The sequence below is a fragment of the Mercenaria mercenaria genome, chromosome 5 (genome assembly GCF_021730395.1).
Source record: "Mercenaria mercenaria strain notata chromosome 5, MADL_Memer_1, whole genome shotgun sequence".
NCBI classification, from domain to species: domain Eukaryota; kingdom Metazoa; phylum Mollusca; class Bivalvia; order Venerida; family Veneridae; genus Mercenaria; species Mercenaria mercenaria.
The window spans coordinates 65,024,872-65,041,631 of NC_069365.1; the positions used below are offsets into that span (position 1 = coordinate 65,024,872).

Here is a 16,760-nt window from a genome sequence, read left to right on the forward strand (position 1 = left end):
TATTGCCCTTTAATTGTTTAAAAATCCACAGATCTGTACATAACAAACCAACCAATTGGAAGAATTTCATTAAACTTCTTTCATTCTTTTCCATGAACATTTATTATAAACATGTGATGTTGTGTACCTACACCTGGTCACCACCTTATCTTGGTCCCCCCCCCCCCCCACCATTTTTTTTTATATTTTTTTTTTTTCATTTTTCATTTTCTATCAATATTTATAATCAACATGTAAACTGTTGTATCCTCAACCCCCACCCCCCAGCCCCACCCAAACAAACCATTCATTTTCTTTTAATTTGATTTTGACTAATGAAATTATTTGCTTCTTGGTAACATTCTTAACTTTTTGCTGGATATATTTTTTTGCCGTTTCCTCAACTCTGACCCTTTCGGCGGGGGATTCCAATTCATCGAATTTGCTTGTTTGAATAATTGTATACCATTATAGGAGCAGAAATGCCATATTATGCATGTAAAATGACGATAAATACGTTAACACTTTCGAGAATCATCAACATTGTTTGTTGGCGGCCAAGCTACTTAATACAGTATACAAAAGTGACTCCGAATTTATTTTGATTCTCGAATGTTAGTAACATTTCCATTAAAGAAAATCAAAGTTTTGCCGAATGATATAACGGCAACTATGTTAAATACAATTAATAAACCAGCTTTAGAAAAACCCAGTGTCTGAGAATAACATTAATAAGAAAATATTTATCGGTAGGTAGCTGGATTCAACTCAGGCACGGTCACTGTCTTTACTACCTTAAAATTCGACACATTGCAGTCAAGAGGTCAATATAGTACTTTACTTCGTACTAGAAATGCATTCTGCATGCCCACGGGCAGAATGTCGAGTCCGCCAGCTGTCTAAAAAAGTAACATTTATTATACTATTTGGCGGTGTCAGAACTGATTTACACTAGCACCTATACTTGCATATGGATTTTTTGTGACCAAATATAAAAACATCTATATAATATAAGTCCACATAAAAATCCACCAGGTAGAGATAGGTCAAAATACACCTAAAAATGGATGTAACATTCATGTTGTACCACAGAAAAGTGCTTTCAATTTTTCCCTACGGCCAGAAATAAAAAGTTAAAATATAAGTTATTTGTGGTAACAACAAAGGAAGTTATTCTAAAAACAAGGTTGCCTCAAGGTGTTGAACATATGTGACAAGTTACATCAAAATCCCCTTATGCATGAAGAAGACATGCTCCAGACAATGTCGTTCTTGTATCTTACCTTTGGCCTCTAAGTGTGACCTTGACCTTAGACCTAGGGGCCTGATTCTTGCGCATGACACTCCGTCTCATAATGGTGAACATTCATGCCATGTTGCATCAAAATCCCTCAATGCATGAAGAAGAAATGCTCCGGACAAACTTCAATCTGACCTTTGACCTCCGTGACATTGACCTTTACATTCATGCCAAATATAAACAAGATTGGTCCATGAATGTCAAAGTTATGGTCCGTACAAAATCGGACGGACGGACGCACTCACGCACGCACATACACCGACCCGCCAAAAGTGACAACTATATCGAGCTCACCGCAAGCGGCCTCGACAAAAAGCTCGTTGTTCATCCTGAATAGTACCTTATATACAACCTTAGCTTTCCAAATGCCAATATAACTGCATTAGATATTCTTTTCAGTGTCTTACGTGATCAGGGATGAACCAAACTCCGAATTTTACTACCAATTTATCCTGACCCTACTATCCTCAGTGAATGATGAAATTATTCAAAGCGTATCGAATACATCTACATAACAAAATCTCCTTTTCTCGTTTGAACATCTAAACATCAATGTGGTGTTTTATCTCGATATCTTGACAGTGACATCATGCGACACCACGGTATGTACCAAACAAAAATGCTTCCGGTAAAAATAAGTTACTAAATTACAAACAAATTCATGAATTGTCTAACATTATACACATGATTTACCTGAAAATGAATAAAATCTCACTTTGCGCATTCAAGTTATCTCAAAAGCGTGGCAAAGTCCGTTTTCCTAACATGACCACACAGTCGCTATCAACGGAATCCATTTGTTGTGACGTTACATTAGAAGTTATTTAGAACATCTTTTGTTTTAACAACCGCATGTCTCCAACAGTTTATGATAGTTCAAGTTTAAGCATCACTGGATAAAATAAGTGAAGTGAGCGAAGTAACCGAAAGAGTGTAAGTTTAATTAAGTTATGTACTGGATACTATTAATTATACTACATTTACTAGGGTTTAGTAAATGTTCATTCCACAATTGTACATACTCAGCTTTTAATTCTATTTTTTGACGATATTTCTAAAATACACCAGGGACAAACTGACTGATTTATTCAATATTCAGCAAATCAAAAGCATAAATTATTATAATTTTAAATCTATGTCAAGACTTTAAATACAGCAAACATTGCCTTCCTTGCCTGATCACATATAGATATTTTATAGTTTTGTTTATATATGTTCCACTAAAATTAAACTTAATAACTAAATAAAATCTTCAACAATATCAAGCTTAGTACTGCTGAAATAAAAATTAAGGCATGTTTCTACATTTCCCTTTAGAAAAAAAATATTTGGCTGCATTAACTTGAAGTTTCCATGAATCAAAGTAAGAAAACATTGCATCTAATGCCAACTGGAAATCAGCTTCGGGTTCTAGAAAATTACCGTACCATCAGCACAGAGCAAAAAACAAACAAACAAAAAACAACCCCAACAACTGAAGATAAACTTCAATTGTATCATCACTTATTGAATACTTTACAGTAAAGTATGTAAACAGTATATTGTACAAAATCGTATTGTACAAAATCGTGAAGGAAAGGTGACGACAATTTTTCGCCTTGGCGAACCCTTGCTGCACTACCGTTTATATTATGGCTCGGTATTTTTTTTCCATAAACATGCTCTATTTAGAGAATTAAAATTTAATGCTTTTCTATAGTCCACAAAACTACAATATACTTGTTTATTCTTACTAAGATAAAAGTCTATCTGAATTTTTAATATATGGTTTACAGTTCCACAATGTTTACGAAAACCTGCTTGTTCCTCGAATAATATTCATGCATTCTCTAGGAAGGTGTTAAGTCTACTATTGGGGATACTTGACTTTAAATAATTTTCCAAAACAACATAACAGGGACACATGAAAAGAATTATATCAAATAATCAATCTGACTAAAGTACATCTCCTATTACGCTACGCATAGGATCTGAGAACGACCTATTCATAGCCTCGTTCTGATGACCCTTTCGCTAGCCAATCAGAGCTTAACTTACAAAATTTAGCAAATTACCTGTAGCCTTGTCTTTTGATATTTACAATTCTTATGTCGGAATATGTCAGATAGCCGGTTAGCTCAGTCGGTAGGCCACTTGCTAGTAATCGAGGGTCCCGAGTTCGAGCCCTGGAATACTGCACATTTTCTTACTCTTTGACATTCTAACAAGTCGTCTCATTGGTTAAAATAAAATAGCAATGCTGGAAATCCAAAATATACAGAAGACGTATGTGAATGGGTCGTTCTCAGATCTTCGTTTAGAAGATCAAGTACTTCAGTCAGATTGATCAAATAATTTACTTAAAACAAGTAACATAACATTCTTTGAGTGATTAATATACATTTATTTAATATACTGACATACAAAGAACAATCTTTAGTATTACTTGAACCACAATAGCATACAATATCTCCTTACAGTGATTGATGAGTTCTGATGTCATGTTTATATGGAAAAGATGTAATTATCTCTTATTTTGATTTACCTTCTGACACTATGGTCCCAAGAGAGCAAAGCATCAAACTGATATCAAACATGTGGCAGAATACTGGTCAACTGACATCACAGTATGATGGAAGTGGTTTTATACACTTCCACAATTGGTCTGGACCGGCTCTTAACTATTAAGATTTAATATTTTTCAGAACTTTATAGTAAATATTAAAGCCTCTAAAACTACTTTTTCATTGGACCGGTGTTCGTAGCAAAGGACAATAAGACAGACAGTTTAGAAACCTAATTTCGCAGTTAGCTCCACTTTTATGTAATTTCATGACATACATAGGACTGAAACCAGACCAAAATTATTACTTACATAAAACTGGAACCAGTCCAATTAAACAGATTTGACAAGTAGATTCTACATGTTAAAAGGTTTTTTTCTGTTTGCTGAAGGAGTGGAACGAAATCAAATGGAACAGATGATAGCAATTAAAGTTGAATGAAAAGTTACTGAGGTGGACATAAATCTTATAGCATTTATTTAATTTAATCAAAAATGCAAAAATTTCTGCTTGAAAATGATCTGTGTATAGTTTCTATTTCTTGAAGTTTGCAAAACATTAATTACAACGCGAGTATGAAATAAGTACCAACCTATGAGTCAGCTGTTGATATTGCCGTTAAATGTATATCTTTTCCTTTTCTGTAAATACAAGGATTTATTGAATAAACTATACAAAATTTATCGAAGTATTATTACGTGAGATCACATATGATACTTAGACAGTAACGTGAGATTACACTAATATTGAGGCAGTTACACAAGATCACACGTGATACTGAGGCAGTTATGTGAGATAACACATTATACTGAGGCAGTTACTTTAGATCACACACGGTACTGAGGCAGTTATATTAACATCTTACATAATACAAAAGCAGTCATGCGACATAATACATTATACTGAGGCAATTACTTCAGATCATACACGATACTAAGCCAGTTACGTGAGATAATACATGGTTCTGAGGCAGTTACGTTGGATAACACGTACTGAGGCAGTTACTAGAGACCACCCGTGTTACTGAGGCAATTACTTTAGATCACACACGATACTGAGGCACTTATACAAAGGCAGTCACGCGAGATAACACATTATACTGAGGCAATTACTTTAGATCACACACGATACTGAGTCAGTTACTTGAGACTACCCATGTTACTGAGGCAATTACTTTAGATCACACACGATACTGAGGCAGTTATATTAACATATTACATAATACAAAGGCAGTCACGCGAGATAATACAGGATACTGAGGCTGTTACGTAAATTAGCATGATACTGAGATTGGTAGCAGGTTTACATATCGAGGGGAAAACGGTTTACATATCGAGGGGTAACCGGAAGCTTACAAAGACTGGTAGCAGGTTTACATATCGAGAGGTAAACGGAAGCTTACAAAGACTGGTAGTAGGTTTACATATCGAGGTGTAAACGGAAGCTTACAAAGACTGGTAGCAGGTTTACATATCGAGGTGTAAACGGAAGCTTACAAAGACTGGTAGCAGGTTTACATATCGAGGTGTAAACGAAAGCTTACAAAGACTGGTAGCAGGTTTACATATCGAGGTGTAAACGGAAGCTTACAAAGACTGGTAGCAGGTTTACATATCGAGGTGTAAACGGAAGCTTACAAAGACTGGTAGCAGGTTTACATATCGAGGTGTAAACGGAAGCTTACAAAGACTGGTAGCAGGTTTACATATCGAGGTGTAAACGGAAGCTTACAAAGACTGGTAGCTAGTCTTCTTATCGAGCGATGAATGGAAAACGTTCAGACACTGATATTACAGGTAGTTTTTATGGGAACTAGAACTGTCACAGGAGTGACTCATACCCCCACCATACGGTCTTGTCACAGAAGAATGGCAACCATAAGAAATCTTAAAAATACTTAGTCTTTGGAGTACTTCATCCTGGGCTTCCACATATAAGTAATACTAGTATAATACTAGTATAGTAATACTAGTAAATATATTAAATCTCTAATATTAGAGATACACTAAAAGTGAATACAAAAACGTGTCTTACCGACCCATGTTACCACAGAAAAATGTATTTACTTTTTACATAGGACTTATAATAAAAAGGTTATAAAAATACCTAAAATATTAAAAATCTAAAATAGGATTTCTAAAAATAGACTAATTCCTGGAATTTAAGGGGACGAAACTCAGTACAAAAGATAAAAAAGGTTACTTCCCTTTGGCTCTAAGCCAATCAGAATGAGATATAGTGAAAATACATCAAAATTAACCTTAAATTCTAGGTAAAAGGGGACACAATTCAAGAAAAATTAGTGTCAGAGTTATGCACCTTGTGTCACATGATGTGGGTGATGAGGTGGAACATCTATTTTAAGTCTGAATCAAATCCATTCAGTAGTAACTGAGATATAGTGAAAATACATCAAAATTAACCATAAATTCTAAGTAAAAAGGGGCATAATTCATGAAAAATTGGTGTCAGAGTTATGCACCTTGTGTCACATGATGTGGGTGATGAGGTGGAACATGTATTTTAAGTTTGCATCAAATTCATTTAGTAATAACTGAGATATAGTGAAAATACATCAAAATCAACCTTAAATTTAAAGTAAAAGGGGACATAATTCATAAAAAAAATATGTCAGAGTTAAGCACCTTATGTCACATGATCTGGGTGATGAGGTGGAACAACTATTTTAAGTTTGAATCAAATCCATTTAGTAATAACTGAGATATAGTGAAAATACAACAAAATTAACCTTAAATTCTAAGTAAAAGGGGACATTATTCATGAAAACTTGGTGTCAAGAGTTATGCACCTTGTGTCACATGATGTGGGCACATGATGTGGGTGATGAAGTGGAACATCTATTTTAAGTTTGAATCAAATCCATTCAGTAGTAACTGAGATATAGTGAAAATACATCAAAATCAACCTTAAATTCTAAGTAAAAAGGGGCATAATTCATAAAAAATTGGTGTCAGAGTTATGCACCTTGTGTCACATGATGTGGGTGATGAGGTGGAACATCTATTTTAAGTTTGAATCAAATCCATTTAGTAATAACTGAGATGTAGTGAAAATACAACAAAATTAACCATAAATTCTAAGTAAAAGGGGACATAATTCATGAAAACTTGGTGTCAAGAGTTATGCACCTTGTGTCAAATGATGTGGGTGATAAGGTGGAACATGTATTTTAAGTTTGAATCAAATCCATTTAGTAATAACTGAGATAATAGATTTCGGGACGCGACGGGACGGGACGCGACGCGACGCGACGGGACGCGACGCGACAAAACTGACTCCTATATACCCCCCTCAAACATGTTTGGTGGGGGTATAAAAATCAGATAAAGTCGAACCTTTAAAATGGCGCAAAATGCTTATTTCGATTTTGTTGCAATCCAAACAAATTGCTTTAAATAACAATAAAATACTAGCAACATTTAAACACCTCGTCGGAGATTTTTCCTCGGAGTTTTGCGACCGGAACAATAATTTTCTCTGCGTAACAAAGTTCGGCGTTTCCTCCAGATCATTTAAAATACTTCTAGTTTTTAGTTATGCATTATTACTTCCCATATCATAATTTGTATACTTGTGGTTCATACCAGATCTGCAAAACTAATTTTAGTTTAGATGAAGAAAATGATACTATATCATATGATCACTTTTCCGAAATGAAGTGGATATTTCCTGACTGAATTATATATTTTAGCGTTTCCTGCAATTCTGCTAAGAACTCAATATTCACACTCACTTTTTCAGATGAAAATACTGGTACTGATGTTGGAATAAATATGTTTATATCTATGTTTCATTATTAAATGATTATATACAAAATTATCTCTAGAGATCGGTTCTGGAGCAAATAGATAAAAGTACATTATACAAGTTACAAACCCGTTTTCATTGCCCATCGCACTGTAAAATTATTCCTTGTCACCTAGCAAAGGCTGATTTTTTTTAAAAAAAATATGTTATTATACCTGACTGCGTTGCTACGTAACGTAAAAGAAAATGTGAACAATATGACTCCCAATTACTTTAAAGGAAACACAATCAGACAAATGTGAAAATAACATTATTTGCAATTACTGTTATATAAAATTATAAATGCAGTTTTTTCATTACTAATTTCTCCTTTTATGTGACAATATCACGAGAATCTAGTGTATGCGTTACGTGAAATACTAATTAATACAATCTGTTCATGTTTGTTAGTAACATCCTGCAACGTTCTGAAATGCATTTAGATCTATACTTTAACATATATTTAAAAGTTGCATTATATCTGACATCCCACACTTGCTTGTTTTGCAAAATTGAGAAGCAGAAAGCGTATACTTTTGATGTTTGTAATTAAAGCTGTGCTTATATCAAAGCACTTATGTAGCTAGAAATCTGAGTTGTGGTGAGAGTAATATTACGGCCAATATTTAATGGATTTATCTTTAAACCTGAAGATATATCAAAATCTTCCCAGTTACCTTATCATATGCTAAAAACACGATAACACCTGCGCGTGCCAGACTGTGTAATTTATCGTTGAAATCGCCATGTGCAAAAATCATTGTTACATCTTTTTGGCACCAAAGGTTATAAGGGGAGCATGTCTTACATCAGTTCTGCTAAGTGATGTCAAAGCTTAGTCATTTAGGAATCTTTCTGATACACCGATCAACATAACTAACACGTTCTCGAGTTTACGTCACTATGGAATGCTCTTAATGTAAATGAAGTATAGTTCAAGGTGTTCTTGTAACCCTTGGTTCTAACAACTAGGACATAAAAATAATATAGAAATCTAAATGATATGGAATGATCAGATGATATAAAAATGATTGCTGTTGAAACCATATTGATAATAGATGTTTCAAAGCAAAAATGATTTTAATGTCTGGAACAACATGCACCATCAAATAATTAAGATATTTCCGTATCAGGAAAATGCCGTCATAGCGTGTACAAAGACATGCACACTAAGTCTTGTAGATATTGCAGTTCGGGTGCTTAAAGGTTTGTGTATTCACTCTCAAGATCTACGGAAAGGAATTGGTAGCTTGAGATGCCTAGCTGTGCGCCAACCTTCCAAATTGCCCTTGCGTGGCTATAATGTATCGCTGTTGGTTTTTAACCTTTATTATAAAAAGATGAAGAAAAAGTAGGTTTATTGAGTATTGAGATTAAGTACCGAAAGGATTCCCGAGCAGTTTATACTTCGGGCAATGAATATTGTGTGCCCCATTTACTAGTGAACGGGACTGTGACCAAGAGATAATGTGTGTATCGTTTTCTAGTGAACGAGATTGCTGGTAAGGGGTGATATTGTATATCATTTACTAGTGAACGGGATTGCTGGTAAAGGATAACAAGAGGGCCATGATGGCCCTATATCGCTCACCTGTGTTAAGTTGCTTGCTTGAACAAATTGTTTTGCTAAAGCTTCAAAAACAAGAAAGTAGGTCAGTAGGTCATATTCACGGTCACTGAAAGATTAGTGTGTGAAACTGTACATGTCATCCAAATTTCAAGGCTGTATCTTAAAAAACAAGACATTAGGTCAGTGGGTCAAGGTCACAATTTGGTGACCCTTATCACTTTGGGTCATCAGGTAATTATAATTAAACAGTCTAGGAAATATGATCTGATAATTTTTTAAGTATTTTTTCCTATATAACTAATGTATCAAGTGACCGCTGGGGCGGGGCCTCTTTTCACCCCAGGGTCATGATTTGAACAAACTTGTTCGAGATCAACAAGGCAATGATACATAAAAAATTTCAAAGGCATAAACCTTGAACTTTCAGACAAGAAGATTTTTCCTATATAAGTCTATGCAAAACTTCGGACCCCCAGGGCAGGGCCTCTTTCACCCCAAGGGCATAATTTGAACAATTTTGGTAGTAGCCCACTAGGCAATGCAACATACCAAATATCAAAAGCATAGGCCTTGCAGTTTCAGGCAAGAAGATTTTTAAAGTTTTTTCCTACATATGTCTATGTCAAACTAGGTAACCCCGTGGCAGGGCCTCCTTTCATCCCAGGGGAATAATTTGAACAATCTTTGTAGAGGACCACAGGCAGTGCTACATACCAAATATCAAAAGCCTAGGTCTTGTGGTTTCAGACAACATTTTTAAAGTTTCTTTCCTATACAAGTCTATATAAACCATGTGACCCTCGGGGCGGGGCCATATTTCGTCCTAGGGGGATCATTTGAACAATCTTGGCACAGGCCCACTGTATGATGCTACATAATAAATATCAAAGCCCTAGGCCTTATGGTTTTGGACAAGTAGATTTTCAAAGTTTTCCCCTATATCAGTCAATATAAACCGCATGACCCCCGGGGGAAATATTTGACCCTAGGGGGATTATTTGAACATTCTTTGTAGAGGCCCACTAGATGATGGTACATACTTAATATCAAAGCCCTAGGCCTTATGGTTTTGGACAAGAAGTTTTTCCCTATATAAGTCTATATAAACCATGTGACCCCCGGGGCAGGGCCATATTTGACCCTTGGGAATAATTTGTATAATCTTGGTAGAGACCCACTAGATGATGCTACATACCAAATATCAAAGCCCTAGGCCTTGTGGTTTTGGACAAGAATATATTTAAAGTTTTTCCTTTCGGTTGCCATGGCAACCAGAGTTCTGCATGGAATTAAATTCTTTGAAACATTTTGAAAGGGGACCACCCAAGGATCATTCCTGTGAAGTTTGGTGTAATTCTGCCAGATGGTTTTCAAGAAGACGATTTTTTTAGAAAATGTTGACGAATGGGCGACAGACGACGCACGACTGACGACGGACATTGAGCGGTCACAAAAGCTCAACATGAGCCTTTAGCTCAGGTGAGCTAAAATGTGTATTATTTACTTGTGAAAGGGATTGCTGGTAACGGATAAAAAAGTGTATTATTTACTAGTGAACGAGTCTGTTGGTAAGAGATACATGCATGTGTGTATCATTTACTAATGAAAGGGATGGCTGGTAAAAAACTGATAAAAATGTGTATTATTTAACAGTGAACGAGTCTGCTGGTAAGAGATAGATGCATGTGTGTATCATTTACTAATAAACAGGACTGATGGTTAAAGATACATGCATGTGTGTATCTTTTAATAATGAAAGGGATTGCTGGTAACGGATAAAAACGTGTATTATTTACTAGTGGACGAGTATGTTGGTAAGAGATACATGCATGTGTGTATCTTTTACTAGTGAACGGGATTGCTGGTAACGGATAAAAATGTGTATTATTTAGCAGTGAACGAGTCTGCTGGTAAGAGACAGATGCATGTGTGTATCATTTACTAATGAACAGGACTGATGGTTAAAGATACATGCATGTGTGTATCTTTTAATAGCAGAGCTACCGGCGCCGCTTAGCGGCGCCGACAGCGTCGCATTACGGTTAGACGTGTGAAAAAGAAAATGAATAAAACTGTGTATAGAATTACTATCGAGTTGAAAATTCGTGGTAAGTTATTGGAATCGGTGTTGTTCGGGTTTCTTCCAGTACGCAATGCTCATAGTAATTAATCAGTAATACGTCAATAGACGCTTGCTGTTTACGGTTGACAAAAGCGTTTCGCTTACTGCTTTGAACGTTAAATAAAAATGTAAATGAACGCCTGATAATAAGAATTTAGTGCTAAATACATTTTCTACGAAGAAAGAAAGGTAAAATACAATATTTTCAATGCGAAACGATTTTCGTCACGCTGCCATAACTGAAATTTATTATATATACTTATATTTATGTTTATGACGTCATACTTTCACATTGGTGCAGTGGTTAGCGAGATCGCGTTGAAGACCAAAGGTCGGGAGTTCGATCCTCACCAGAAGCGCCATTTTTTAAATTTCTTTTTTATTTCAGTTTTTTCTTTTTTTTATATATATTTATTATGGGTTTTGAAAGTATTGTAAAAAATAAAGTAATTCATGCGAAATTTAACAAGTGTTTTGTAAGTGATGTCAGGTTCCATTGTAGAACTGTCTGTACAGTAGTCAGTAGATAAAAAATTTTTAAAAAAAAAGAGGTTTTGGGATCAAAATTTACAGGCATTGAACTGTGAAAAGCACAAAAATGATCTTCTCCCCGTTCACATATATTTCATCCACAAGCTTAAAAATCACTGACCAGAGTTTATTACTAGGAAAAAACCTATTGGCTATGAATTATCAATAAACATCAAAAAGGCTCCTACTACCATTCCTATTCTATACCAGTAGTGCTAAAAGATTAACCATAAAAATGTCGTAGACTGTTAACTTTGCAGTTCTGTACTGTACAGTAAATAAAACAGGAATTTTCGAGAATTTTGGCAAAAAAGTGATTTTCTCTGGGTAAAATTCTCATCATTAACTTTTAAAGATGGCTAGTCTTTTGGTTTTTAAACAAGCTTTGTACATGTAAATGATTTTCATTCTCCCATACCAGAGGTCTATCATATAGCAGTATTTTGGCCTTAAAGTTGGACATATTCTTCTTTCTAAAAAGAACTGTAACTTTCTTTAGTTCGTATACAGCATATTTGTAGAGTTTTCGCATGTCAAGATTTAATCTTAACGCATTCTAAGACATTCATTCAGAAATCATGAATTATCATTAATTCATAAAAATTTTAATAGATCTTAAAGAACATAAACTTCCTAAAACGGATCCATAATTCCAGATAATTCCAGCAGCACGCCTTTAATTTTCAAGAGGCACTGGTGATTTTTCAAGGGAGCTCTGCCTTCTAGGTAGCACCTAAGTTCATATTAATGAAAGGGATTGCTGGTAACGGATAAAAACGTGTATTATTTACTAGTGGACGAGTATGTTGGTAAGAGATACATGCATGTGTGTATCTTTTACTAGTGAACGGGATTGCTGGTAACGGATAAAAATGTGTATAATTTACTAGTAAACGAGTCTGTTGGTAAGAGATACATGCCCATTTACTAGTGAAAGGGATTGCTGGTAACGGATAAAAATGTGTATTATTTACTAGTGAACGAGTCTGTTGGTATGAGATACATGCATGTGTGTATCATTTACTAGTGAAAGGGATTGCTGGTAAAAAAACGGATAAAAATGTGTATTAATTACTAGTGAACGGGACCGATGGTAAGAGATACATGTGTGTATCATTTTCTCGTAAACAGGATAGCTGGTAACGGATAAAAATGTGTATCATTTACTAGTGGACGGGTCTGATGATAAAAGATAGATGCATGTACCATTTACTAATAAACTGGAGATGTGGAATAAAACCTGTCAAATATAAAATTACCAATGTACTCTTCTGCCCTTAACACAATTTGTTAACATGAGCAAACATGGATATTTGCAGATGGAGCGTTGTAAGAAAGAATTGTTAAACGATGTTAGTAATTGTGTCGTTCCTACCTGCAATTTCTCAAATATGAGATTATTTTGAAATATATCCATTTATGTCAACATAGCTTTTTTCAATCAAGTTTATATTTAGTGCTGTACATTGTAAGTAAGAAAAGGTAGTGAGATTCGACTTTATGAAAAGTAAAATAATAAAGACAGCACTGACAAATAATTACTGATGTGTATCACTTTGACTTTTTTCCTGTTTTCTATGGATAAGTTTTATTTTCACATTTTAATCATTATTTGAAAAAAGAAATTGTAGTCTATGTTTCATGTTTTGATATATTCGTACTTTTATGTACACATTTATGTTTTCACTGATTTGTTTGTTTGTTTTGTTTAGTTTAACGTCGCAACGACACAATTAAGTTCATTCTTTGATGGTGGAGGAAGACCCCAGATGACCCTCCGAGCATTTATCATCAAGAGTGGGTACCTTGGTAGAACCACCGACCTTCCGTAAGCTAGCTGGATGGTTTCCTCACATGAAGAATTTAATGCACCGAGTGAAGCTCGAATCCACATCGGTGAGTGGGGAAGAGTGTTGAAGTCAGCGACCTTAACAACTCGGCCACAGATGCCCCTTTGCCTTTATTGAAGCATAATTTTGAAAAGGATTAACGACATTTCATAATTTATATTCGTTCGCGTTCGTGTACAGTGTACAGAAGATACTAAGAAGAACTTTTACAATGTTAGGTGAACATGATATAATGTAAACTCAAGGGAGTTAAAACAGTTTGAAAGTGTCTTAACTAATCCATTTTACCACCCTATAAAACATTTGAATTTAATTGCTGTGTCAAAAAAAACCAATTCACTTTTTTTTGAAAATGATAAATGTGCGAGATCTAGTAAGATAAAACTTATCAAGTAATGTTAAGAATATTAAATCATCACACATTCCTTGGTTTAACCAAAACTCTCAAGTGAATATGAAGATTAAACTGGTATCTGTATCAGAAGAAATAAAATTCAGAAAAGAGAGTAGATAAATTCATTACATAGGTTTAAGAAAATGAAAAATGAGAGGAAAACTTAATTAATTCTTAAAATTTACCATAAAATAACAACTTCAGTAATAAAGACTTTAACATTTATTGTCTTTCAGATAAGTACAGGAAATATACGTGATCTATTACGAAGTTTTAGTAAACTGAAAGTATGAACTCTTGTTTTAAAGGACACAATTATGTCTCATTAACCGTTCTTTTTTTCTTTTTTAAAACTTCTGCCAACAATAAGACCAGAATTTAATAAAACATATTCGTAACTGCACCAGTATAAAAATATATTAAATAAATAGATAAATCGAAATAATTGTTTAGCCTTCCGGACCCAGAACAACTAATTAATTTGTTAATTTCTTCCTAGTGTGAAGTCGATAGTGGATGCCTTTCAGAATTGTTTTTAAACATGTAACAGTCTAAAACTGAAGAATATTTAAAACAGGATTATTATTTTTTAAAAAGGCGTTACTTATTTGTTATACCTATATTCAAGATAATGATGTGACCGCCATTTTGAAATACACGTTACGTGTTTTGAAATATTTATTGATTTAGAAAACCCGACCACTAAGATATTACTTCAAATATAGAAATATTACTTCAAATATACAACATTCCCAAATGATTTATATAATGTTACTGATATATAAATTAATTGTCTACGTAGAACTACATTTATAATTGAATGTATTGAAGTAACATTCACTACTGTATGCACATACCATTAAACATGGTTTAAAACCCTATAAAATATCCACTAAAATAGGAAAAACCGTTAATTAACCCCATTAATTCTTGCAGCACTTTATTTAACAGGTTTCACAATATTGATGGGTTACATGTTAAAATACCATTAACACACCCATTTTTTGACCATGAATCATGGTGTTAAAAATTTAGTTTGGTAGCTAAAAAAAGTTAATGGCTTTGAAAAAATAGTGAAATTCTGTATATTTTGAATTTAATAGGATTATTCATGGCCCTTAAATTTGATTTAATGCCCATTAAATGTTCAGGTTCTGAACTATATCATTTAAGAGTAAACTTAATGGCCCTTAACAGCAATTTGATGCCCATTAAATCCTACATTCTGTAAAATGTGATTCGTATATTTTCAGAAGCACAAAAATATTTTTTTTTAGTTTTTGGCTTGCTCTCGTCCCATTGAATGCTTATAATTCCAGTCCCATATTGTTCTAAAATGGACTTTAATCACAATAAATACATACTACGCACACAACGTCTATAATATATCATGATGTTATATTTAGTTGCATTCAAGTTATTTCCCCTTGATGCAGTTACGCCATTTTTTTTCAAATGTTTGCCAAATTGTGTTCCTACAAAAATCGGATTTATTTCAATGAAAGTCGGATGAAAACATATTAATTTACTTGATAACATCAATCTACATTATTTTGGTAAGGGTAAATTTTTAAGTATTGATGCATGCCACCTTTTCTGTTTTTGTTTTGTTTTTCCTGTCCAAATAATCAGCATTTGTATAAGAAAGTGGGTGGGGTAAGGAATTTACATTATAAAGTGTGTTCAGACCAGTTTAGATTTTCAAATTTTCCAATCCTTGAGTACAAACTAAGGTTTATAGAGAGGTGAACAGTACACATGATTGTGAAGATTTACACTCTGATTTAAATTCATTTGGGGCATAGGCAGATCAATGGTTTCTTCGTTTCAATGAATCAAAGAGTGTGGTACGCCTGATTGGGGGAGCTACTTGTGATGCAATCCCCCAAACATTTGCTCTTAGCTGTTTAAGTGCATGCACCTGAGCACAAAGTACTGAAGGAAAGTTAAATTGTGATCGCCCGTTGTGCGGTGACATTTTCATCAACAGTTGCTTTTTGAATACACCTGACACTTAATGTCTGTACCAATAAAAACTTAGTCAGAATGTCTGTCAATATAAAAATATTGAATAGTTAAAACTACCCACATGGTCGTTTGATCTATTAAACCGGTACCTGTAAGCCCTTCTCAGTACAACACAATACAATACAATACCCATTTATTTTCTCATTTCATATGAAAATATGACAGAAGGAGGATACAATATGACAAATATTTGTACAAGGCTGAAGAAAGAAGAATCAAATATTCTTCTAGCATTTTACAAAACAGTACTTACATATGTATAGATACTATTACGTGTGTAGTAATACGTAGTTTAAATCAATAAGACAAATGTCAATATGAAGTTGATTATCTTAAGATGTCTAATTCTGATGGCAAATTTTCATGGCCCTTAATTTGATACACCATTAAAATATAACGAACTCATTAAAATTGAATCTGACATATTTAATGAGACCATTAATCAATTTTTAATTATAAACGGCCATTAACAGAGTATTAAAAAATTAATGGCCCATTAGTATTTACTAATTAATGTGAAATTAAGGGGTACATTTTTAATGGCACATTAATTTCATGCCAATTAAAAGTTTGCATGGTTTTAAGGAGCCAATTAAATTGTCTTAATGGTTTATTTTAAGCAGCTTTTCATGGCCA

General features: G+C 34.1%; 1 protein-coding gene across 2 annotated transcripts in view; it reads right to left on the minus strand.

The window, feature by feature from the left end:
* The window catches only part of LOC123557435 (uncharacterized), a 173,443-nt gene that overhangs the window by 145,390 nt on the left and 11,293 nt on the right, over window positions 1-16,760 (minus strand). The window lies entirely within an intron of this gene.